General features: G+C 42.5%; 1 protein-coding gene across 7 annotated transcripts in view; it reads left to right on the top strand.

Moving 5' to 3' along the window:
* Nucleotides 1-1727: 1727 nt before the first annotated feature.
* ZC3H12B (zinc finger CCCH-type containing 12B) overlaps nucleotides 1728-25500 on the top strand; it is a 105157-nt gene continuing 81384 nt past the window's right edge. For 4 of the 7 annotated variants that reach the window (XM_074962396.1, XM_074962395.1, XM_074962389.1 and 1 more), the window contains exon 1: nucleotides 1955-2273. The gene's annotated coding sequence lies outside the window, so the exon portion shown is untranslated. Of the gene's footprint in view, nucleotides 1900-1954; nucleotides 2274-7650; nucleotides 13124-25500 lie in introns of those variants that run through there. The other 3 variants (XM_074962394.1, XM_074962393.1, XM_074962392.1) reach the window with 2 other exon arrangements.

Genomic DNA, 25500 nt, shown 5'->3' with positions numbered 1-25500 from the left:
CCAGAAATTAAAACAAATAAGCATAGTCTTTTGTTTGGATTTCAACCTTTCCCTGCAGTGTTGGAAAGTTTGGAGACTCAGAAACAAAAGCCTCATGCTGGTGCAGAACCTGAAAGTGAAACTGATCAGTCTGGTGGCCCTGTCCAAGCAGAATGAAATGCAAAAAATAAACAAACAAAAACCAAAAATAGCATCAGTGATGAAAAATAAAATTTTATTTTTTAAAAGAATTGTGTTGAAATGTCTCCAAACTTCTGTCTGGCCTTCTGGCCTTGGTACTTGGATACTCCTCATGCTTATGTCTTAAGCATTTCTGGGAGCCCTCCTCTTGCTTCTCCCAGTGTGATGAATCCTCTGGAAGTCATAAGTCAGCAGAGGACAGCATGAGTCTATTAAGGAGTGAATCTGCTGCTCTTTCTCTCTACATTGGTCAGCAGAGGGGGAGCATTCTGGGGAGTTGCAAGGAGTTTGGAGCAGAGTGCCAGGAGTTGTAGGGCCTCTGCTATGTCTGGATGGAAGAACAATGCAGAAGGGCTCCCAAGGAGACATACTGCAGGACTGAACCCTGGCCAGGGACTGCAGCAAACGTAAATACCTCAAGCAGAGGAATGGATTGCAGTATTGCCACCCCTAAGGTTCAAAAATCATGCCAGGCCCCCCACAAAAATCATGAGAGTAAAAAAATAAAATATGGTTATTTTTATATGTCTTTTGGTTTTTGAATCTTTAGAATACACTTGGATCAAATTTTCAAACTTTTCTTCACAGTAAGTCTAAAAACTACTTTTTAAAGAAAAGCTGAGACTCTCATGAAATAACATAACCCTTGGAGCTGGGGCTTTAAAAAAAACACCCAATAGCATGAGACTTGTGATAAAATCACAGGAGTTGTGTCACTGGGGCATCCAGGTACTAGGCCTGATGAGCCCTAACTATCTTTTGGATATTTAATTGTAACTTATTAATCTTGTGAACCTGGGGTATTTGCAACATTTTCTGCGAGCCCTAGTAAATCATCCTTTTGAGTAATCTGTGTGTAGGAATGATTATTGGAACCCACCAGATACTTGACTACAGGGTCTAGCATCTGACCTGCCTTGAATGCTTGTGCATGTGTCATGGTACTCTTGGCACACTCTGATGTACTGTATCAGAAAAAAGCTGATGCACAATGGTGACCCCAAGGGTGCCCTCCAGTGTTCCTGACCTTAGCATTTCAGGTGCCCTTCACAATGAATTCTGCTATTAAGAGCTGCCTTGCAGTGTCCTGCATAGGTTGTTGACAGTTCCATGGAAACCCATATAGATGACGCAGGTTCTCAACTCAACTCAATGCAGGAGATGTGTGTCTCATTTGATAAATCCCAAACTGTTGGCCTAATGCCGGATAATAGAGATATGAAAAGTGCAGCAGAAAAAACAAGGACAGCATCCAATGCCCATGTGTGCTCCACAACGTAGGTATACTTCACGATTCATGCATACTTCGTGCTGTTTTGCACAACCTGATGCATGCATGCTGGAGACGGACTTTAGGGGGCACATGTAGTATAATGTACCTTTTGCAGTATAAGCGCTTCTATCTTCAAGAGATACATTATGTACACCTAATTTTGTGAGGTGCTCATCTACCAAGGTGAAGAGCACAGCAGAGACGCCTAAACGGCTGTCGCATGCTCCGCAAAGGTGTGACCTGCAGACCTCTGGCGCACATTTTGCACGCTGACGATAAATGGATGGAAATGGCAGTGAACGTTTTGCTATCTCAGAGCGGGCACATGCGTTCAATGCAGCGTTCAAGCATGCGGCGTGCTCCCCGGAGACGGGCTGCACTGCCGCTGCACGCATGCAGCCCTCCAGCCCCCGAAGCACTAAGAAGTGGCTCGCGCGCAGGCTTCGGTGAGTGGCGGGAGCGCGCGGGCTTCGCTCGGAGACTCGCGCCGGCAGCAGTGGGCAGAGTGGGCGCGAGCTCAAGCGGGGCCGGGCGCCGTTGCTAGGAGACGGCGCTCGGGCAGGCCGGTGGAGGCAAAAGCGGGATGAGGCGAAAGCAGCGGCCCCCGGGCCCTCCCTGGCGCTGAGTCCGCGGGAGGAGCCGATCTCCCGCCGCTCCCAGAGCCCCGGGTCCCCCCCGCCTCCGATGCGGTGGGAGCTGGTGGGAACGGCCGCAGTGGGGCCCCTGAAGCGGCGGCGCCAGCCCCCGCCATCCATCCGTCGCCTGTTCGGGGCGCGGCTGTGCCCCCGAAGGGAGCCGCGAGCAGCGTCTCGGAGAGCGGGTGAGGCAGCGGCCGGGGCCGGGACCGGGCGGGGGGGGGGTCTTCTGTGCCTGCGACCGGGGAAGGCCCCGCCCAAGCAGCCTCTCTGCCCCCGCCCTCCTTCTTCGGCCTCGGGAGCTGGTGGTGGTCCGCCCTCCGCAGTAGAGCGGCCTCCAGAAGGCCTACCAGGTGCGGCCGCCTGCCCGGTGGCGGTCCTCCCTTCAGCCCAGGTGGCCTCGGCCTCCTGGGCCGTTCCCATCGCCGCCGAGTGCAGGGCGCCCCCGCCGCGCGCGGTTTGGGCATCACGGCTGTGTTGGGGGCAGCCCTGTGGGGCACGGCGTGGGCGTTGTCATTCCCCTGGACAGGATGGGCCGTAACCCCTCTTGGTGCTGTTCCTGGCCCCCCCCCCGCGCGAAGTGTTGTGAGCAAAACGCTTGTTGGGCGAAAGAGGCTGCTGTGCCAGGGTCATTGCAGTGGCCCAGTAAAGTGGGTACAGGACTGGAAGTCGGGTGATTCTCTCCCACTTTCCTTGCATGACTGGTGGAAAGGGGGTTGCATTTGAATCCTGCCTAAGAGCCGTCCTCAATTTAGAGACCCGGCTCCAGGGAAATGAAAACTGTCACATTGACAAAAGAAGGTGATTAAATAATAATGTGACATTGAAGGGGTGCCTGCTGACCACCATTTAAGCTTCCATTAGTCCCTCATATAAACTAACTGTGATTAATAACGAAGTCACTTATTACAATTAAAACTTGAGAAAGGTTGGAGGAGCTAATTTTTTATTTTAAGCTTATGGTTTAAAACTAAATTCTCATTTAAGAAGAAGTTAACGGTGCACATTGTCCATTTTGCTAATTATCAGCTAGTTCTGTTGGATATTTAACTGCTGTGAGTTTCCTTCACAAGTTAGTCAGTATACAATGAAGTGCAATGGAGCGGTCATACTGTGTATTAATTTGGTAAATTGTGCAATAATTCTAGAGCCCAAGTGAATATTTGCTTGTATCTATCTACTGATGTATTGGTTTGGTTTTAGTATCTGGGAATTGTCTTCAGTGACACGTATGTCCTGTTAGGGTGACCAGACAACAAATGTGAAAAATTGGGATGGGGGTGGGGGGGTAATAGCCTATATAAGAAAAAGACCCCAAAATCGGGACTGTCCCTATAAAATCGGGACATTTGGTCACCCTACCTGTTGTAAACAGGAAGTTCTGAGTAGAGGAAAAATATGAAATACAACAGTCTTAAAAATGGGTGCTGTTTATGTCATTGATGCTTTATATCGGGGACCATGCAATATTCCAGATCCATGTTCTTACAATCAACACATTTCGTCTTTTAAATGAACGTGGCTATAAAATTGGTTTTTATGCAGCAAATATCCTGTATTAAAATGGTATATTGTTCAATTGGAAAGAAATTATGGACAGAGTATAGGATATGGTACTGGAAAGATCAGTGCGTAATTTGTAATGAAAGGTGCTGGGGCTTCATAAATGATGCAGCAAGCCCAGAGGTGCCAGGGCTACGAACTGCCAAGGCAAGAGGTGCCGGGCTCAACACTTGCAAGCCCTGGCACAAATTAAGCACTGTGAAAGGTGCTTTTGAAGGTGTGATCAGTGCACCCAACTTTAAAATAAGCCTTGTTTTTGGCTGGAAAATGGGATAGTGGAGAGGCTGGAGTCATTCTCAAATATGGGAAAGGTTACGTGATCTTTTTGCAGAATACTCTTCCTATAATAGCAAGTGTAGAATGACTCTGAATGACTCCTTTATTTTGCTCTTCTGGATCTCTGTTTGCTTTGTCTTCTAAAGTGAGTCAATGTTTATCTACTTTTGGAAAAAAATCTGTTGGGAAGCTTCCTAAATTAATTTAATTGATTTTTTTCATGTCCAGCTTGAAGGATTCACTTGCTAATCAAAGGAGATACATCCCTACAAAATCTTTTGTATCAGCGCCAGTGAGATCCAGGTCCAAATGACTAGTAAGAAACTCAGCTCTTACTCGCAACTATTGGGAATGGGGAGAGAGCTTGAGTTCCATTAGGAAGCTATGGCTAGTTGCTTCTCAGGTTGTGTCTACCCTTTGAGCTGGGGGTATGATTTCCAGCTCCAGGAGATGTACTTGTGCTAGCTCTGATCAAGCTAGCATGCTAAAAATAGTGTAGCTTCAATAGTATTAGTGGTGGGAAGGGCTAGCTGTCCAAAGTATGTGCCCATCAGAGGTGCTAGGTACATACTTGAAGTGATAGCCTCTGCCACTGCTCACACTGCTGTGGCTGTGTTCTATTTTTAGTGCACTAGCTCACTGAGAGCTAGCCTGAATATGTTTCCTTGAACTGGGAGTTCAAATTGAAGACATCTTCAGAGGCTCAGTATTTTGTACCAGTGAGCTTCTGGCTAGTATGTGACTCATATTTGAAGCTCCCCCTTCCATTCCGCTCTGATTGCTGGAAAGGAGAAAAATGTCTATGGTGTGTCTGCTACTTTGCCCTTCTCAGCATCCTTTTTTCTTTGTTTCTTTGAGGGATGTCTTTCCTTATCTGTGAATTGCTCCATTGCCTGCCTCTGTTGCTGTTCAGCTTTCCCAGCCATCAGCAGAATGAAATTGATATAATATCTGTCAGTTTTTCTTCTACTCAAGAGTAAGTAGCAACAAAATTAATTAGTGTTGTGGCTTTTACTCTGCTGCAGCTTAGAAAAGCCCTGAGCAACAGCAGAGGCACTGGTGCTGTCTGGACTCAAAGATAGTGCTGCAGAAGTTCATATTTGGAAGCAGCACTAGAAAAAATGTACTCACTTGTACCAAGTAGTAATCTTTCCTGAGCAAGTGCTGCCAAAGTCTACAGAATTTAAGCTTTCATTTTGGGGAAAAAATAAAATCCAACGTTTGTGATTGTCAAGAAAACCTTCAGAATGTGAACAGAATGTAAACTGTTGTTGTATCTTTCTGACCCTGTGATGGATAGTGCCATCACTGTTAATCAGAGCTGGACCATGAAAGCTGCAGAGGGGTCAGCACTTTTGAAAATGCAGTTATGGAGGTGCTAAAGTATGTATTTGCTTTTAAAAACCCGTTTGGTTTTGTTCTGGAAACTAGCCCTAAATCTAGTAGGGGTAGCATATATTTTTCCAATCCCACTGGCAGATTTACTTCTTCGGGACATTGACTCCACAGAGCTTGCCTGACTAATAAGTGCAAATGTGACATGGCATTTTGTATTTGTGGCACTTTTTCCTCCCGAGACCATCCAGACTGCTGCTGTTAACTATGATATATGCTGGCTATATCTACCTTCAAGCACCTTCAAAAATGGAACCATTCCAGTACCAGATCCTGTAGTTAACAAAGCAAGCACAATGCTATTGGGCAAATATATATTTTTACATAAAAGAGGTTTATATAAAAATGCAAGGCCAGGTAGTACACAGTCTTCTAAACATATCACTCTTTTGTTCTGAAGGCAAATGGCATGCTCAACCCTCTATAGTTATACAGACAGGCAACTTCATTAGCTGACAATCTTAGTTAAATGGAGATTTTAGATAGCAAATATATAACAAATACTTTAGCCAGTATATTAATTCACTGTCTTTCAGCCTTAAAGATAGGCATCATGGTATTTTGTTTTCTTACATATGCTGCTTTTGACTTGGTTTATGTGGCAGCAAGTCATATTGAGCTATCATGTGACCGTGGATTTTTAGGCTTGTACAGCTTGTTGTGGGTCTGTTCTGGACTCACATTGAGCTGTATGGTGAGGTACAAAACTGAACTATAGTGTGTATACCGGCTCCCTTTACCAAGTGTCTTGGATATAAAGGTATTAACTTTAATAGGAGTAAACCCCACATCAGCAAGAAAATAAATCCCTTTTAAGCAGTTGTTTTCCTAATTATGTTAACAGTTTGTGTTAGAAGTCTCAGATCTCATTTGGTGTGTGTGTCACTAAAAAACAGGCCCCAAACGTGGAATATTAATTTTGAAGTGTTTTTATCAGTTTCATGTCACTGTGTACAAATTTAGAATGTAATTCCTGTGTAGCTGGATCTCAGCTGATCTTGCTGTTTCTTCTTCTCCCCCTCCCACCCTTTTTTTTTTTTGGCTGATGCTTTTAAAATAGGCTAAATGATTGAGTTGACCAAAAAGAAAATCATAAAGACATTTGAATATGACCAGTTTTATCAATGGCTGCTTTAGTTCTTTGGTCATGTCTATATTATCTGAACTATAGCGGCATCTGTGACACTGTAGCTGTGCTGACATAACCTTATAGTGGAGGCACATCTTACAGCAATGGAAGAGGTTTTTCTGTCACTGTGGGAACACTACCTCCCTGTGCAAAGGTAGTGAGGTTGATGAAAGCATTCTTCAGTGGATCTAGTTGCATCTACACTGCGTGTTAGGTTGGCATAGGTATGGCATTCAGGGGTGTAGATTTTTCACAACCCTGAGCACTGTAGCTATGTTGACCTAAGTTTTAAGTATGGACCAGGCCTTTAAAAATAAAGAAATCATAATATCTGACAGAAGAGAAGACAGGAGCTTGCAAAGGATGGATAAATGAAAAGCAAAGAGAAAAGAAAATGAAAGATGGATTAATTGTGGGCAGTCTGCTGGAAGAAGCACTAATAGAAAATCTGCATTTTTTTTTTCAGTTTGGTAGATTAAAGAAAACAAAAAGAAAACCTATTTTGATTTGTCTCCTCAGCCTTCCCCCTCCAACAAAACAACAAATAAGATATTACTTTTCCTAATGTTCAAAAATGATTTCTCTCTCTTTCCAGTATAACTAAATACTTGAAGAAAAAAAATCTCAGTCTATGGCTTGTTTGAGTTACAATACTGTATCTCATGATAATGCTCAAAGTACTGATTTTCCTTGATAATCAGTTGCTGATCAAAGAGATGTTGTCGAGGCTGACAGGCCAAAATATGACTGTTCAGTGCTCAATAAAACCTAGGAAGACATAGCTCTATGGAACTCAGTTTCTCACTCTCTCTCAAAAACTTGGTATCATTACATTACTTTTGTAAATACATCCCTAATGCAGGAAGGATTCCAACCTCCAAACTGAGAAAGGTAATATTCTTAGTATTAGAATTTTCTAGGAAAAATTACTTTTTAGAAAAATGCAATCTTACATGAACATGGCGGGGAGAGAATCTGAATTTTGAATACCCGTGAAAGTCCCGCTTAGTAGTATTTCTCCAAAGAGAATAAAAATGAGTTAAGCCCAATGGAAAATTAAATCTGTCCAAATAGTTATTTTTTTCACATATGGTAAAATAAATCCATTTATTTATAAACAATTTGATATTATATCAGAACTTCCAACTGAAAGATTGTGTGTTACACACAATTTTCACAACATGCTGAAGTAGGAAAGTATTATATTCATTTAACAAACGGATAAACTGAGGCACAGACAGGGGGAATGTGTGACTGGACAAATCATTTAGTAAGTGGCAGAGATGAGAATAGAGTTCATGTGCCCCTTTTGTTGGATCATATTAAAGAAGTTCTGTATTAAAATCACAAATGAGTTTGATTCCCCATAGTTTAAATTCCAGGGTATTACTAATTAAGAGGTCTCTTGGTTTTTGGTACTGTTTCTCTCCCTCTGTATGTGAAACTTGCAAGCTGCTAATTGCGTTAGTACATTCTAAGACAGAATCTGTTCTCAAAGCAATTCACAGAGACTCAAAGCAATACTCTAACAACAGAAACAGCACCCAGAGACTCCCCGCCCTTTTGTTGTATTAACAATTGTGATTAAAATAGAGATAGAGGATGTATGTGGACGGATGCTTGGTGTGGATAACAACTGAATGATCAGGGAGGTGCCAGCCTAAGAATCCAGTGTCCATCGGCTGAAGAAGGCGTCAAGTGGAAATAACCAGAGGACCCCCGGAGGGCAGACTGGAATCCACCCAACAGCCTCAAGAATGGGAGAACCAAAGAACAAGATAACTTCTTGGAGCCGTCAGGAATGTGCTATCTGCTGATTGATTCAGCAACAGCATGATGAAGCAATTCCCATAGACTGGCATAGGAAGAAATTCCTATAAAAATAGACTCTTAAAAAGTGAGAACTTTGGGGTCTGATTCTGCAAACCAACTTCCAGGAGCATCAGATGAGCATCTGACAAGGCCCTGCTCCCTCCTCATGTCCAGGCCACCTGGCCAGTGGCTTGGCATGAGCAACTCTAAGGCTGGTAACTATGATAACAACCTTGCAGAACCTGTGTGTGTGTGTGTGTGTGTGTGTGTATATGAATGAATGTGTGAAGAAATATGAGATTGAATGGAATGTTATAGCTATAACTAACTGCTTACTATGATTCTTTCTGTATTCACAATAAATGTGGTATTTTGCCTTTTTCCCTTTAATAAGATCCTGCTGGTTTTTAATTTATTGGTATAACATTTTGGTGGAGAATTGCGAAAGGGGGAATATTGGTAAAAAACCTCAGTTATTGTAAATATTGGTGTGCACACCGCCAGCTCTAGTGAGCTAGGCATTTCTATTAGGTTAACCAGACCTGCTGGCCTCCGAGAAGGTAGCAGGGGACCTGCTGGCCTCCGAGAAGGTAGCAGGAAAAACAGATTAAACCAGACCTGCTGGCCTCCGAGAAGGTAGCAGGGGACCTGCTGGCCTCCAAGAAGGTAGCAGGGAAGAACAGATTAAACTAGACCTGCTGGCCTCCGAGAAGGTAGCAGGGAAAACAGATTAAACCAGACCTGCTGGCCTCCGAGAAGGTAGCAGGGGACCTGCTGGCCTCCGAGAAGGTAGCAGGGAAGAACAGGTTAACCGGACCGGCTGGCCTCCGAGAAGGTAGCAGGGAGAAATAGGTTAACCAGACCTGCTGGCCTCCGGGAAGGTAGCAGGGGACCTGCTGGCCTCCGGGAAGGTAGCAGGGGAAAAACGCATAGATTAAGCTATGATTTCAGAATCTAGGCTGTGTCACTTGCTAAGTAATACCAGCAGTGACAAAGAGATTGAAATATCCATGTTAAGATGTTTAAAAGAAAACAGGGTAAGCCAGTACCAGAGGGAGGAATGGAGTCAGAAGGAACTCCAACCTCACCTTTTGTTAAAGAAATTACACCTTTTAAACAAAACCTTCAAAAATTTGGGCACAGTCCTTGGACTAAACAAGCCCTAGCTGATCTCTGCACTATTTCGGACCTAGAGGATAGATTGGCTCAGTATATCCTCATATACAAACCTTCTAGTGCTGCCAAAAGAGATGCAGCAGCAATTTGGTTGTTGTGGGAGGCATGTAAGGATTCTTCCCTCCGCTTGTCTTCATGTAAAGAGGAAAAGGCACAAACGGAAAAGGGAGCAGACAATTGGAAGGTGCTGGCTACAAATACCCAAAGCCAGCTGAAAATAGTGAAAGAGGCACTCCAGGAATACAAAAAGAGTGAAAAAGTTAACTCTGCAGAGGCTGGAGGGAGGCAGGTAAAGGGGGAGAAGGTCCTATGTATGGCACCCCCAGGCATAATTACAAAGAGAAAGAGTAAAAAAAAAAAAGTTAACTCTGCAGAGGCTGGAGGGAATTAAGCAGCTAAACTTTGTGAAAATGTTAAAAAGGAAAAAAAAAAGTGTTAGAGAAAGAGCATTCTTGGTTTCTTTGCAGCCATTCTGAGGGAAAAATGGGCCCTTTTCCAAAGGAATGTCTGTAAATTAGCCAGGCAAAAGAAACTGATTAAAATCATTTGACTGGACAATTTAGTCAAATTTGCTAAAAGAACATAAGGGGGTTCTATTGGAACTTAACTGCCTCAAATGTATAAAGGGAATGTAAGATGTAAAAAAACAGAGCAACGTGGAAGGGATGTTAAAGAAAAGAAAATGTGTATGTATCTATCTGTGTGTGTGTAAATATGTAAAGTTCTAAGGACCAGTTGGTTTTGTTTTTGTTTTAAATAATGCCACTAAAAATCCATTTGACTCTTTAATTCAAAGTTGCAAAACTGACAGACCTTTTTGCTAGACACAGGTAATTAGTGCTGTTTGGCTTTGGGATTTGGCATTTAACCCTTAAAAGGTAACTCAATGCTTTACAAAATTTAAAATGTTTTTAAGTTGTGGCTGCAGCAGGGCAGTCAAAATCTGGAGAATAGAAAAAAAATTGGATTATTTTTGTTTGTTTGGTTGGTTTTTGTTTGTTTGTTTGATTTTGTAACAAAATAGCAGATGAGAGCTGTAGTAAAAAAAATAAATACGAAATTTAAAAAAGACAGTGGCCCTCTGAAGCAACAGCAGGGGTGAGGTGCACAAAACAAAAAGAAGCAATGTTAGAAACACTGAGTCTTAAAATGGCTCTGAGTAATCAGACTGTCACTTTGATAAAGGTACATGAAAACTCTGTAAGCAAAAAAAAAAGAAATAGTTACACCTTATGTAAAAATTGATATGGATAATGTTATAGAAGTTAAACTATGGAAGGAATGTGCATTTGCCCCAGAACATGCGCAGGGTATATTGTAGAAGGGGCAAAAGAAATGCAAACGTACCATGCTACTTAATTAAAATGCTATTAGGGCTCCAAAGGGAGCCACAATAGGTTGGGTTTTCTTTTTCAGATTGCTGTGTGTTTTGGAAGCAGAAGTTAAAAGTAATCAAAACTCTGGTGAAAGTTGATTGTGTCCCTTTTAAGATAGAGTCTCTGAGCTGCTGATGGCTTTAAATCCAAAAGCAGGAAGTGTCTGTGAAAATGCAAATTACCTAAATGATAAAGGAAGGAAAGAACTAGCAGCACAAAGGAGCTGCAGATAAAGGACACACCTGGTCAGCAAACAAATTGTCTAAATAAAAGACATGGGATAACAAGATAATTTTAATAAATTTAATGATAATAAGTATCCCTGTAACAACATATAGTGTGTATGATTTTTGGAAAAACCCTTTAAGGTCGTATGGTAATGATGCTTCTCAGTTATTACCTGTAAATAAAACTTGAAGCTTAACACAGCAGGAAAAACATTATAAACTTGGTCTTCTGTATAAGAAGGAAAACTCAGGGATTTAATGACTAAACAGTGGGATAATTTCCCCATAACCCTTAAAAGATAAAAGCCATTGAAACCTGGCCTGCCTATAGAACAAAAACAGGAAAATACGGGGGCAATTCCTCTGTTTTGCCTGCAATCAGCAAGGGTATTTGTAAAAGAAATATTTTAAGCAATAATCTGCCACCCCAAAAAGGGGTAGAAACATGTTCTTTTTGTCTTTCAGAAAATCAGGAAAAGCTGATGCCAGCTGAAAAGCAACCCAATACCATGAATCTACTGTCACAATAGAAATTGTGTTTTGTGTTCTATGTTTTGTCTTGTTGCTAGCACTGTTGTGTGTTTAAAAAAAAAAAAAAAATACTAAAGACCTGCAGGTACTTAAAAATAAATTAAGCTCTCTGACCCAGCTACAGGACAGCCTGACAAAAACAAGTACATGCCAATGTAGACTTGGTCCAAATTGGTCTGGGTAACCTAAAAGCCCGATGGAATCTTTGGCAATGGCTTAATACTACCACATGGCTTATGCATAAGAAAAAAAAAATATTAGAAATAGGAAACCACACAGCCATAGCTATGGGATGCACTGAAATGCAGATACTTGCACTAGCTACTTTGGAACACGAAATGTTCTGGGTCATATTGGGAAATATTAAGGGTTTGATGCATTTGTTAAAACAAAGAAAGAGATCATTGTTTGACACTTATCAATATGAATGGATGCAATATGTTTCCAGTATTGTAAAACCAGACTTGTTAATGGGAGAAATTGTTGTCAAAATTGCACACCAACAGTCCCTGGAGGCAAAGGTATTGAAGGTTAGCCCACTCCCCATATTACACGTGGGATCCTTCTGGCTACCCTGGACCTCGAGCCAGTGGGCTGGGGAGGGAGGGAAGCTATTGGACACTAGAGGTTGTACCGAATGGACTCCTCAAAAGTGGGTGTGCCTCACCTTGCCTGTTGCCCCAGAACCTTGTAGTAAAGATACATCACTAGGATCATGTATGTGGCATGAATTGGAATCACAAACTCAAATTGCCTCACAGTACCTTCTCTTGAATTGGCTACATAGAAAGTGACACTGACGATTATAAATCTTAGTGTCAAAAGGGGGATTATGTTGGATCATATTAAAGAAGTTCTGTATTAAAATCACAAATGAGTTTGATTCCCCATAGTTTAAATTCCAGGGTATTACTAATTAAGAGGTCTCTTGGTTTTTGGTACTGTTTCTCTCCCTCTGTATGTGAAACTTGCAAGCTGCTAATTGCGTTAGTACATTCTAAGACAGAATCTGTTCTCAAAGCAATTCACAGAGACTCAAAGCAATACTCTAACAACAGAAACAGCACCCAGAGACTCCCCGCCCTTTTGTTGTATTAACAATTGTGATTAAAATAGAGATAGAGGATGTATGTGGACGGATGCTTGGTGTGGATAACAACTGAATGATCAGGGAGGTGCCAGCCTAAGAATCCAGTGTCCATCGGCTGAAGAAGGCGTCAAGTGGAAATAACCAGAGGACCCCCGGAGGGCAGACTGGAATCCACCCAACAGCCTCAAGAATGGGAGAACCAAAGAACAAGATAACTTCTTGGAGCCGTCAGGAATGTGCTATCTGCTGATTGATTCAGCAACAGCATGATGAAGCAATTCCCATAGACTGGCATAGGAAGAAATTCCTATAAAAATAGACTCTTAAAAAGTGAGAACTTTGGGGTCTGATTCTGCAAACCAACTTCCAGGAGCATCAGATGAGCATCTGACAAGGCCCTGCTCCCTCCTCATGTCCAGGCCACCTGGCCAGTGGCTTGGCATGAGCAACTCTAAGGCTGGTAACTATGATAACAACCTTGCAGAACCTGTGTGTGTGTGTGTGTGTGTGTGTGTATATGAATGAATGTGTGAAGAAATATGAGATTGAATGGAATGTTATAGCTATAACTAACTGCTTACTATGATTCTTTCTGTATTCACAATAAATGTGGTATTTTGCCTTTTTCCCTTTAATAAGATCCTGCTGGTTTTTAATTTATTGGTATAACACTTTCACATTTTTTCATAGGTGGTTTATTTTTGTTGGCATTTTGGCTAAATTACCTAGACTGCATGTGTAAACAAGAACATTTTCCACTTTTCTCTTCCTAGTTTTGTGCAGTGAAGTCACAATGCTGAATTTATGATCTTACAATTACTTCCAAAGCATCAGCAGACTTCTGGGAGCATGAAATGTAATCACTTCAGTGTACAGGGGTATATCTATATGGAAGCTGTGAATGACCATGTTCCTCTGCTGTTATATCAGAACTCCCACAGCACTGATTTATAGGAGACCAGACCCAGAAGCTCCTCTTTCCCCTCCCTCCCCCCCCGCCCCCTTGGTGCAGTCTTTTCTGAGTCTGGACTTTTAAAAAAAATTTTTTTTTTTAAAAGGACAGAGAAAAATAGGAAAAAGCTGTTTGGAAAATGAATTCCCGTTGTTTCTTTCTGCATTTGAAATCGTTAGATATCTTTTTAGAGTTATTAAATATCTGATTGTTGCTTGATACTTTAACTCTCTGGATGCTGCAGACTTTTCTTAAGTCTAGCGAAGATGTGATAAATCGACCGCCGAGCGCTCTCCCGTCGACTCCGGTACTCCACCGGAGCAAGAAGCATACGCGGGGTCGACGGGGGACTGTCGGCAGTCGACCTACCGCAGTGAAGACACCGCAGTAAGTAGCTCTAAGTATGTCAACTTCAGCTATGCTATTTTCATAGCTGAAGTTGCGTAACTTAGACCGACTTAGCTCACTCCCCTGCTATGCCGGCCCCCCCCCCAGTGTAGACCAGGCCTCAGATCATGACCTGGAAGTGAGCTGAGGGATGTCTTGCTTTCCAGAATGATTTAATTCTCTGCTTCTCTTCTGAGACTGCCAGCAAGAGTAGACAGGTGCTTACCCTGGAAACATGTATAAACTCTTGTTAAAGCCAATGGGACAATTAATGCTAATTGCAGTAGTGTTTTTTGTGATGTAAACATCTGGTTCTTAGAAATTGGAATAAGACCAATTCAGCCCAACTGCTAAAGCAATAAACATTCAATAAGTCAATCAAGTCATTTTGTATAGGTCTCCAAACAGCCATTAGAAGGTGATGACTTTCAGAAACTATTCATTGTACTGGAGCCTGAAGAGTCTTATTGGGGGAAATAATGAGGCCCTTGAGCAGAGCCATTCAGACACCCCCAGTGCAGGCATAGTGCACTAAGTTAATTCCTAGTGTAGCATAATTGAAGTGAATGGAGTTATACTAGACGGGTATTTGGCCTACTATGAATTTTTATTTTCATAATATATCATGTTTTAAAGCCAGGGCTTTACAGACTTTTGAAAGCTGGGTCTCCCTTCAAGAAAATGAAATTATTATTAGTTACAATTTGTGTTTTATTGTAGCACCCAGGAGCTTTGGTCATGGACCAGTACCCCATTGCGCTAGGCACAATACAAACAGAATAAAAAGATAGTCCCTGCCTCAAAGAGCTTGCAATTGCAATATAAGTCAAGAGACAATAGATGGAATCCAGATAGATTGACTGGGAGTACTAGGCAACAAACAGTGAGACAATATGGTCCTATGAGGAAAGATTGGAAAAAATTGGATTTAGTGTGCAGAAGAGAAGACTGAGGGACATAAGTCTTCAAGTACGTAAAAGGTTGTTATAAAGAGGAGGGTGAAAAATTGTCCTGAGGATAGTATAAGAAGTAATGGGCTTAAATTTCAGCAAGGGAAATTTAGGTTAGACATCAGGAAAAACTTCCTAATTGTGAGGGTGATTAAGCACTGGAACAAATTACCTTGGGAGGTTGTGGAATCTCCATCATTGCAGGTTTTTAAGATTAGACAGACACATGTCGGGGATGGTCTAGATAATACTTAGTCTTACCTCAGTGTAGGGGACTGGACTAGATGACGTATCAAGGTCCCTTCCAGTCAGACATTTCTATGATTCTAAGGTCAGCATGGCAGGTTGTTGTCTCCGGCTGAGAGCAGCTAGACTGCTTGTGTGCAATCATGCTATCCCTGCAGCCACACCATGTGGTGGTAAAGGTCTTCTGGTCTTAAAAACATAAGAATGGCCATACTGGGTCAGACCAATGGTCTATCTAGTCCAGTAGCCTGTCTTCTGACAGTGATCAATGCCAGGTGCTTCAGAGAGAATGAACAGAACAGGCAATCATTGAGTGATCCATTCCTTGTTGTCCACTCCCAGCTTCTGGCACACAGAGGCTACGGACACTCTGAGCATGGTGTCGTATCCCTGACTATCCTGGCTAATAGCCATTGATCGACCTATCCTCCATGAACTTATCTAGTTTTTTTTTTTTTAAAACCGTGCTATGGTTTTGGCTTTCACAATGTCCCCTGGCAATGAGTGTCACAAGTTGATGGTGCATTGTGTGAAGAAGCACTTCCTTTTGTTTGTTTTAAACCTGCTACCTATTAATTTCATTGGGTGACCTCTTGTTTTTGTGTTATATGAAGGAATAAATAAATTTCCTTCTTCACTTTGTCCACACCAGTCAAGATTTTATAGACCTCTATCATATCCCCTCTTCGTCATCTCTTTTCCAAGCTGAAAAGTCAGTCTTCTTAATCTTTCCTCATATGGAAGCTGTTCCATACCCCTAATAATTTTTGTTGCCCTTCTCTGTACCTTTTCCAATTCTAATATATCTTTTTTGAGATGGGGCAACCAGAACTGCACCCTGTATTCAAGATGTGGGTGTACCATGGATTTATATAGAGGCATTATGATATTTTCTGTCTTACTATTTACCCCTTTCCTAATGGTTCCTAACATTCTCTTAACTTTTTTACTACTCCTGTACATTGAGCGAATGTTTCCAGAGAACTATCCACAATGACTCCAAGATCTTTTTCTTGAGTGGCAACAGCTAATTTAGACCACATCATTTTGTATGTATAGCTGGGAATATGTTTTCCAATGTACATTGAATTTCATCTGCCATTTTGTTGCCCAGTCACCCAGTTTAGTGAGATGCCTTTTTAACTCTTTGCAGTCTGCTTTGGCCTTTATAAAATTATTCAATATAGTTTTGTTTGCAAATTTTGCTGCCTCACTGTTTGCCCCTTTTTCCAGGTCATTTATGAATACGTTGAACAGCACTGGTCCCAGTACAGACCCCTGTGGGACACCACTACTTCCCTCTCACCCTTCTGAAAACTGACACTATATCATCCAATCCTTTGTTTCCTGTCTTTTAACCAGTTACTGATTCATGAGAGGATTTTCCTCACAATGACAGCATACTTTGCTTTAGAGTCTTTGGTGAGCAACCTTGTCAAAGGCTTTCTGAAAGTCCAAATACACTATATTCACTGGCTCACTTGTCCATATGTTTGTTGACCGTAATTTATATATCTTCCATGTCCCTTTGGTTGCCCTTCTGCCCCTTGCTGTCCCCTGAGGCGGGGGGAGAGTGAGAGTGGGAGAAGTCATCTCATACTTCAGCAAACACTGTCTTAAGTATTCATCTGGCTGGCAGTTTGGAAATACCAGCACTCAAGGGGAGAGTTATTGTCTTGGGACAAAATTCACTTTTAATATTTTGTGGGGCAAAGAGGGTAGTCAAAGGGATATGAAAATATATACATTTAGATCAGAAGGCCTTTAATACCACATGGTGGGGCTGCAGGGATGGCATGATCGATTGAGAGCAGCTAGGCTACTTGTGTGCAGAGACCATAGCCTGCCATGCTGACCCTAGAGTTATAGAAATGTAGGATTGCAAGGGACCTCAACAGATCATCTACAAAAGACTGACAATTTCTAAATCTGGCTTTTAGGAATTGGAATACTTTTTGGATTATTTTTTGTCCCCTAGTGTTTAACGTGACTCTTTAACTGAAGTTGAAAAAAATATTTTATATTTTCATGGAATAATCAGGCAGTTTTCCAGTTGCATTCTATTAGTAAGAAATGTAAAATTTTCCCTATTAAAAGTTAGGTGTAATCGAACAATTTTAATTGTTTAATTTAATTACAATTTTAAATTGTAAAAATGAGCTTTAGATAAGTGACATCAGCTCTAAACCAAAGTGTTTTTCAAACGTATTAATCACTCAGGGACGTATCTCTCTCTGTAGAAATTATAGCCTTTGCCAGTGGTCCCCAAAGTGTGGAGTGTGACCCCCTATGGGAGAATGGAGGAACATTCTTGGGGGGCACATGGCAGGGACTGGGCCAGCCCCAATGGACGGTGGGGAGGGAGTGCCACCCAGCCCCGCTGCGCCCCCCCTCCCCGCTGCAGAGTCACTCTGCCCCCGCCCACCCAGGCCAGCTCTGGCCCCAGCTGCAGCTCTGCCCTCATTCCCTCTCCGCCCTCAAGCCTGCTCTGCCTCTAGCCCCAGCTCCTCCCCAATCTCGAGTTCTGTCCCCAGTTCCACCTTCAGCCCAAGTTCCTGTGCTGAAGAAGCCTTGGCTGTGCAGACAGATTCCATTACTGGTAAGGGAGGGCGTGACAGGAAAAGGTTGGGCACGACTCCCCTATATTCTTGTGATTGTACCAGTTATTTGTACACATTATATTAATACCAGTGCATAGAATTCACCAATATGCAATAATGCTGCTCCATATGCAGTACAAGCCTTACTCCTATTGCCTGATGAAGCTACACAGATCTTGAACCATCCATTTTTATACCTATCCATGTATAATTCCACACCTATATCCACATATATAGTGCCAGCATATAAAATTGCTGTACATAATATATAACTACGTATTACTTGTGTACAGATGGATATTTCAGCACTTTGCCTCTAGACTCTGTTAACTATTTGCTTTTAACATCTAGGTAGTTAAGTTTGACCATCTACTCGGTGCTCCTCCAAGGCCTACGTGAGGACCTCGGTAAACCATCCAATCAGTAATAGTGAAGGGTGATGTGTACAAAGGGCAGGGACTTAATCAGCACAAGCTTATGACCTGCCCTTACTCGGAATTCTTCGTTCATGGGGAATAATGGGTAGTCATAAGGTAGACACATGCTGAGCCAGTCAGTGTAGCACACTTGCAGCTCCAGACATCTAAGGGTGTCACAGAACTGTTATTGCTCAGCTTTGGGTAGCTGAATGCCAGTTTTAAAAATGGCTAAGATATGCAGGAACAATTGTGGATCCCATTTATTGTGCAGTTTAAAGTCTTAATGTTAGTTATTTTTCATTTTCTTAGTGATATATAAAGGTCCTTTGAGTCTAGGTGTGCTGCAAGAATTGAAATCAGTTTAATTATTGGTTCTCTTTATGCTGGAAAAAAATATTCTCTAGAATTATTATGGAATTGAAATCCTCTTTGAAATTGATGGTAGATATGCTTGCCAGATTCACTGTGGAAATTGTCCTAATGCAAATTGGGCTTATTTCTTTTTAAGGGGGAAGAAAAAAGTTAAGCACTAATTTTTACAAAATGTACTTAGAAAATGATACAGTCCTGATTAATTTTACGAACAAGGTTAAGAGAAACTTTGTGATAGGACCTATCAGAAATTGTGAATTTTAAGGATAAAATAGTCTCAATATACAAATTTTTCCACAAGCAAAGGGTTATAGCTTAAGGGTGACCTGTTAGTGGAAAAAATTGGTCTTGTGCCTTTTTTGCTTCTTCATTATGTATTAGGATGGCCTGAAATTGTGGTGGGGGGTATTTTTTGTTTTTTTAAACAACTTCTTAGTGCTTATTTTTGACATTAGCAAATCGGGTCCTGTGTATCCTGGAAGACTGTATGACTGTGTCTATACTAGGCTTTGTTGCTTAAAGTTTCCCACTGTTGCTACCAATGGTTCAGCCCTGCCATAGATGCTGGTGGTTCTGATGTTTTTACCACTATGCTGTCTTACTCTGCTCAAAGCAGGTATAGATGACAGAGTGGTAAAAATACTGGAGGCCTGAGGCACTTTGTCAACACTGTACCTCTTTTGTTGCCATCTGTAACAGGGTGGTGTGGATCAATGGGGGAGTGGGGTGGACTGAGCCACGCCACCCCAAGCTATTACACTGTCAGGACCCAATGGAGCAGGAGGACTCAGGTCCCCCTACCCCACCCCTAGCGCCTGGCCCCAAGAAGGGCAGGACAAGGGGTTACCCTCAAAGAAACCGGTCCAACATGGACCGCATCCAGAGGGCTTGGGACACACTGAACTGAAAGAAAGACTGGGGTCAGAGGCCCAAACTGACCAAACCATCCTGCTACATTGCCATGCAGTCAAGCAGCGGACAACAACTTTTTGGGGAGAAAGGTTCAACCTGTCACATGAGGAAATCTATAAAGCAACAATTTGGTCTATATCACATATGTTTTGAAAACACAATAAAGTGAACTTAAAGCAGGTGGAGATTGCACTGAAGAATTCCTCTTGGGAAGGGGGTATTTCTGCTGGTCCAAAGTTGTCAGAGGTGATTTTTTGCCTCATGCATCAGCTCTACCACCTCCTTCAGTAGAGCTCCACTGCCTGGTATAAAGGAAGCAGAAGAGGGGAAAGAAGGGGAATGGGTGGTCATGACAGAGCTCTAATACACCCAGTTCTCAGCTGATCGAAGGTCCTTGATAAACCTCAACTGAGTGGTGGCAATTAATTTTCAGAAATTCAGCCCCAGTATAAACTAAGGCTACAGTCATCTCCCTGTCAAACCCCTACCTCCACTGTGCCTGAGATTGAGCCCCCACTTTTTGATAGGAGAGTTCTACTGCAAGTAGTGTTTCTCAGTAACTTTCCAGGCCTACGCTGCTTCCTGCAGCTCCCATTGGCCAGAACGGCGAACTGCAGCCACTGGGAGCTGTGGGCGGCCGTGCAAATGTAAACAAACGGTCTGGCGGCCTGCCAGCTCATTACCCCGACGGACCGCAGGTTGCCCACCACTGCTTTGTAAGCTATTGATTTTGGTTCCATCTTGCAAACCCTACCTAAATTCCAGCTCAGAGTCAGACATCTGATTTGCCTTCAGGTTCCCTGGAGTAAAGAGGTACAGATTGCTGGACATGAAGTATCTAAACAAAATTTTGGAATTCCCATTCTGCAGAAAATTTCAAAATTTAATTTTCTGTTCCATTTCAGTTTTTTTCTAATTTTGGAATTTCCCATGAATCATTAATTCCAGTTTCCCAGCACCTCTAATAGTTTTCCTGAGTCTTCAGAATCTGAAATGTGAACTGCCTGAGAGCCAAATCCTTGCCCTGGAATTTTGCCTGAACATCTGGGTTCTGCACTGGAGAGTTATTATTAAATTATCATAGTGCCCAAATGTGCAGTCAGGATTGGGGTTCCTTTGCATTGGGCACCATACAAACATAGAAAAAAAAGACATTTCTTGCCCTAAAGGGCTTACAGTCCAAAGACTGATAGATAAAAGTAGGGAATGGGGATACAACATACAGGTAAATGATATGGTAAAGAATTGGCTCAGCTTTGTTGGTTATATAAATTGTAGGATTTTTCTTTTTAATAATGATGGGTTATAGGGGAGTAGGAAAAGGAAAGAGGAATAGCCACAGTTTCTTGCTTGTCTAGCCATGATCAGCATGCTTGGTTTTGTAGGCATCATAGAAGAGGTGAAAGGTGGGAATATTGATGTAATGAAAGTAGTGGTCAAGGTAACTACTAGATTAGTTTGTTAGAGGCTAAATTGTGAAGGACCTTTAAATGTAAAAACAATTTTGTGTTTGATGTGGAGGTGAAGAGGGGAGCCAATGAATAGACTTAAGGAGTGGGTGGCTGTGGTCAGAGTGGTGAGCAACAATGATTTAGCAACAGCATTGTGAATAAACATAAGGAGAGCAAGGTTGCTGTAATCAAGGCTATAAAAGAGATGGTTGCAACAAGACGTGAAATGCTGAGGGTTTAGATCAGGGGTGGCCAACCTGTGGCTCCAGAGCCACATGCAGCTCTTCAGACATTAATATGCGGCTCCTTGTATAGGCACCGACTATGGGGCTGGAGCTACAGTCACCAGCTTTCCAATGGGGGGTGCTCACTGCTCAAACCCTGGCTCTGCCCCAGGCCCTGCCCGCACTCCACCCCTTCCCGCCCCCTCCCCTGAGCCTGCCATGCCCTCGCTCCTCCCACTCGTGCTCCAAGCCTCCTGCATGCCACGAAACACCTGATCCAGAGGTGTGGGGAGGGAGGGGGCAGTGCTGATCAGTGGGACTGCCAGTGGGTGGGAGGCGCTGGGAGCTGGGGTTGGGGGAGCTCATGGGGAGCTGCTGACGTATTACTGTGGCTCTTTGGCAATGTACATTGGTAAACTCTGTCTCCTTCTCAGGCTCAGGTTGGCCACCCCTGGCTTAAATGATAGTTTTGGCTGTGTTAGAAAGCTGGATTTTAGAGATACTGTGTAAGAAAAAGTGGCAGAATTTAGAAATAGCCTGAATGTGTGGGTCCAGTGATGACTCCCAAGTTATGGGCCTGACTGGGAGGATGGTGGTGTCCATGGTGATAGAGTTAGAGTTCAGGGGGAAAGATCAAGAGCTCAGTGTTTAGCCAAGTTGTGTTTAAGACAGGGGCGGGCAAACTTTTTGGCCTGAGGGCCATGTCGGGTTTCCAAAATTGTATGGAGGGCTGGTTAGGGGAGGCTGTGCCTCCCCAAACAGCCAGGTATGGCCTGGCCCCCAACCCCTATCCGACCCCCCCTGCTTCTAGCCCCCTGATGGCCCCCTGGGACTCCTACCCCATCCAACCCCCCCTGTTCCCTGACGGCTCCCCCAAGACTCCTGGCCCATCCACCGCTCCCTGTCCCCTGACCACCACCGGACCCCCTGCTCCTGACTGCCCCCCACTGCCCCATCCAACCCCTCCTCTCATTCCTGATTGCCCCCCCAGAACCCCAGTCCCATCCAACCATTTCTTCTCCCTGTCCCCTGACTGCCCCTGGAACCTCTGCCCCTGACTGCCCCCATTCAACCCCCCCCGTTTCCCGCCCTCTGACCGCCCCAACCCCTATCCATACCCCCAGCCCCTGACCACCCCCTTGAACTCCCCTGCCCTCTATCCAACCCCCCCCCCCCCCTTACCGAGCTGCCTGGAGCACCGGTGGCTGACGGTGCTACAGCAGCCGCGCTATTGCGCAGCACAGAGCACTGGGTCAGCCCAGGCTCTTGCAGCTGCACTGCCCCAGGAGCTTGCCGCCCAGAGCATTGTACTGGTGGCGCAGTGAGCGGAGGCTGCGGCGGAGGGGGAACAGCAGGGGAGGGGCCGGGGGTGAGCCTCCCAGGCCAGGAAGGTCCCAGAGGCTGGATGTGGCCTGCGGGCCATAGTTTGCCCACCTCTGGTTTAAGATGAGAACTGGAAATCCATAAACAGATGTCAGAAATATAGGCTGATATTAAACTGGACAGGCGTGAGTCAAAGGTGGAGAAGAGACTGCTGGGGTTTTGAGTTTAAGATTTGGTAAGGAAGTAGAGCTGTTTGACTAAGAATTCCTGCAGAGTTTGGGGAAAAGAAGGAATCCACCTCACCTCTATACGTTGCTCTGTGGGAAAAAAAGAGAGCCTCTCTTAAGCTGATCTTTTGGTAATCTCTATGCTCTTGCATGCATATTTGTCTCCATCCTCCTTCTCCCTGCCCTCATGATGTTGTGACTGATAACTGGCCACCATGCTCCCCTAATCACAGCAATCTTCAGTGTTCCATAAAGCTGGAGTGTGCTACAGCAGGGATTGTGCAGGTTCCTCAGATCCTGCTGTCAGTGCACAGTTAAACTGCTTAATGTCTTTTGACGCAGGAGTGCCCTGTGCAGGATTTGCCACTAAAACAGTGGTTCTTAATCTTTAAGATAGCCTGCACCCCTTGGGTTCTCAAAATATGTTCTCACAACCCTTATCAAAAATTGTTGAAGTCAGTCAGTTGTTTAAACAGAGATATATTTTTAGTTTGTATTTTACAGTTATTGTTACAAAATGTATAATGTTAATAAATACATAGGTTTGATGAAACAAAGAGGTTGTTCTTACATGCCTGTGCTTAATTTGTGTTTTCGATGATTTACTTTCTAAAAAATCTGGCATGTCTCGCACCCCCAGAAAGGGCATCTTGCACCCCCAGGGGGTGTGTGCACCCCAGGTTAAGAACCACTGCTCTAAAAGATGCGTAGTATTTCATTCCATGTCCCTTGTCTATTAATACTGAAACTCTTCTCTCTCTCTCTATTTTAATTTTACCCTCAATAATAATAAATAATAATAATAATAATAATAATGTCAGCCTCCTCCAAATTCTGTGTAAATTTACAGCACTGGTAGTGAGTAGGATAAACCTTTTGACTGGAGACGAATTGGTTGGTTTTTCAAGGTCTCAAAATTCATTTTTAGCGTATAATTCTGGCTAGATATTTTTCCCAGTAGTATGTTTCAAGCAATTCCTTCAAGATTGGATTTCTAAAGAAAGTATTTTTAGCTTGCAGCTTATAAATACCTAACATTTAAAACAGTATTTTTAAGTGTTTATAGTTTGTGTTTAATTGGTATGCTTCTGTTTCTGATACAACCAGTTTAAGGATGCATAATCCTAAAAATAATCCATTTGAGGAAAATTGTTCTCTTAAATGTTGATATAGTACATTTTTAATAATTCCTTTAAGAGCAACTGACTCACTGTCACACTCATTGCCTCTATAAAACAGTTGTGCTAAGTCACATTCTTATTGTTCTGCTGTGGAGGTGGTTGAGAGAAAAGATGAGGCAGAGACAGAAAAATGGAAAATCGTTTTTTCTTTCTTTTTTTTTTTTTAAATACTACATCAAATTGATTCCCAAAGGAGAAAGCTTCTTAACTTCTTTAAATAAAAAAAATTACAAACCACAGGCCGTTGTTTAATATGAAACAGTATTCTGAAGAGCAGTGTGGTTAATAAACATTTTGCCCATGGAGAGAGAATTCCTGTTATTGTTCCACAGTTTACCTGTACGTTAAATGTAAACATTTTATAGATAGGATTCAGACTTATTCCTTTTATTTAAAATAAATGGGTGGAGGTAGAAGCAAAGCACATTAGTAGTACCTTTGCAAGTTGAACTGAGTACATGCTTCAGGAATACACTTTAGAAAATGGGGAAATTGCAGTTTCTTTAAAGACTGCTATAATCTTCCCCATTTTACACAAATTTTATGACTTGTGTCCTGGCAAATTGCCAGTGTGTTTGTCATTTGGACAAAGGTTGGATTTTGACAGCATTGTAAAGGAGATATCTGTGATGGACTCTTGTGAGAGCTGTAGTGTTCTGCAAAAGGGTTAATCGGTATCCAAATTACTTGTGCTGTGGTGACTTTTCTTTAAACAAACACTTTCTGCTAGTATGTTTGTTTTCACCACTTTTTTTTTTCCTTTAAGAGATAGTACCAAAGATTATACAGGTTATCTGCTGGACAGAGGATGAGCTGGTGAAAAGTTACAGGAAAAAGATTTTTGTATCTGCTAGAAATTTATTTTACAGTGAGCTAGTGTAGTGTTTTTGGGGGTTTATTTTTTTTTATTTCAGCAAAGTGATTCAGTGTAAAAAATGTAGGACACCTTTCTTGACATTGTGGTAGTTTTGCTTCATTAAGGACTGAAAGAATAGGCCTTTGCTCTGGTTTGTATAAAGATAAAGTTTCTGAATTCATCAAAATGACAGTGTTGAAACTTCAGGTTAATGTGTTGAGACTGACATCACATTACGGTTTAAAAAAAAAATCCATTAAACTGAATGAAAATGCTGTCATTATAAGGCTCTAATTATCAAGGGACTAGATTTTTTGATCTGCCTTTTTTACACTTCTGTTACAAATACCATTTGACTTAGTGCATTTCTAGGGAATGCTGGTGATATGAGCATGTGTATGGGTGAATGAAGTAGAAATGCACATTTCTGGACTCCTGTTTAGAACATCTACTCCAGGGGAGGCCAACCTGAGCCTGAGAAGGAGCCAGAATTTACCAATATATGTTGTGCACGCACACATAATCATTATATAAGTATATTATACATTTATAATGTCTAGTTAACAATAATCATCTTTTACTTAGTGGGACTTCTGGCAATCTTTGCTTTCAACAATTGATGTTAGGTTTGTGTGCAGCTGTGCTCACACTCAGCAGTTCTCTTAAGTAGCTGTCTGTCAAAACAGATCAGTGCTTGGATTTCATGTTTGAGTGTCGAGAAAACAGACTCACAAAGA

Source organism: Natator depressus, chromosome 9 (genome assembly GCF_965152275.1).
Source record: "Natator depressus isolate rNatDep1 chromosome 9, rNatDep2.hap1, whole genome shotgun sequence".
NCBI classification, from domain to species: domain Eukaryota; kingdom Metazoa; phylum Chordata; order Testudines; family Cheloniidae; genus Natator; species Natator depressus.
The sequence above is the reverse complement of the archived record's forward strand: the minus strand, read 5'-3'. Positions and strand labels throughout refer to the sequence as shown.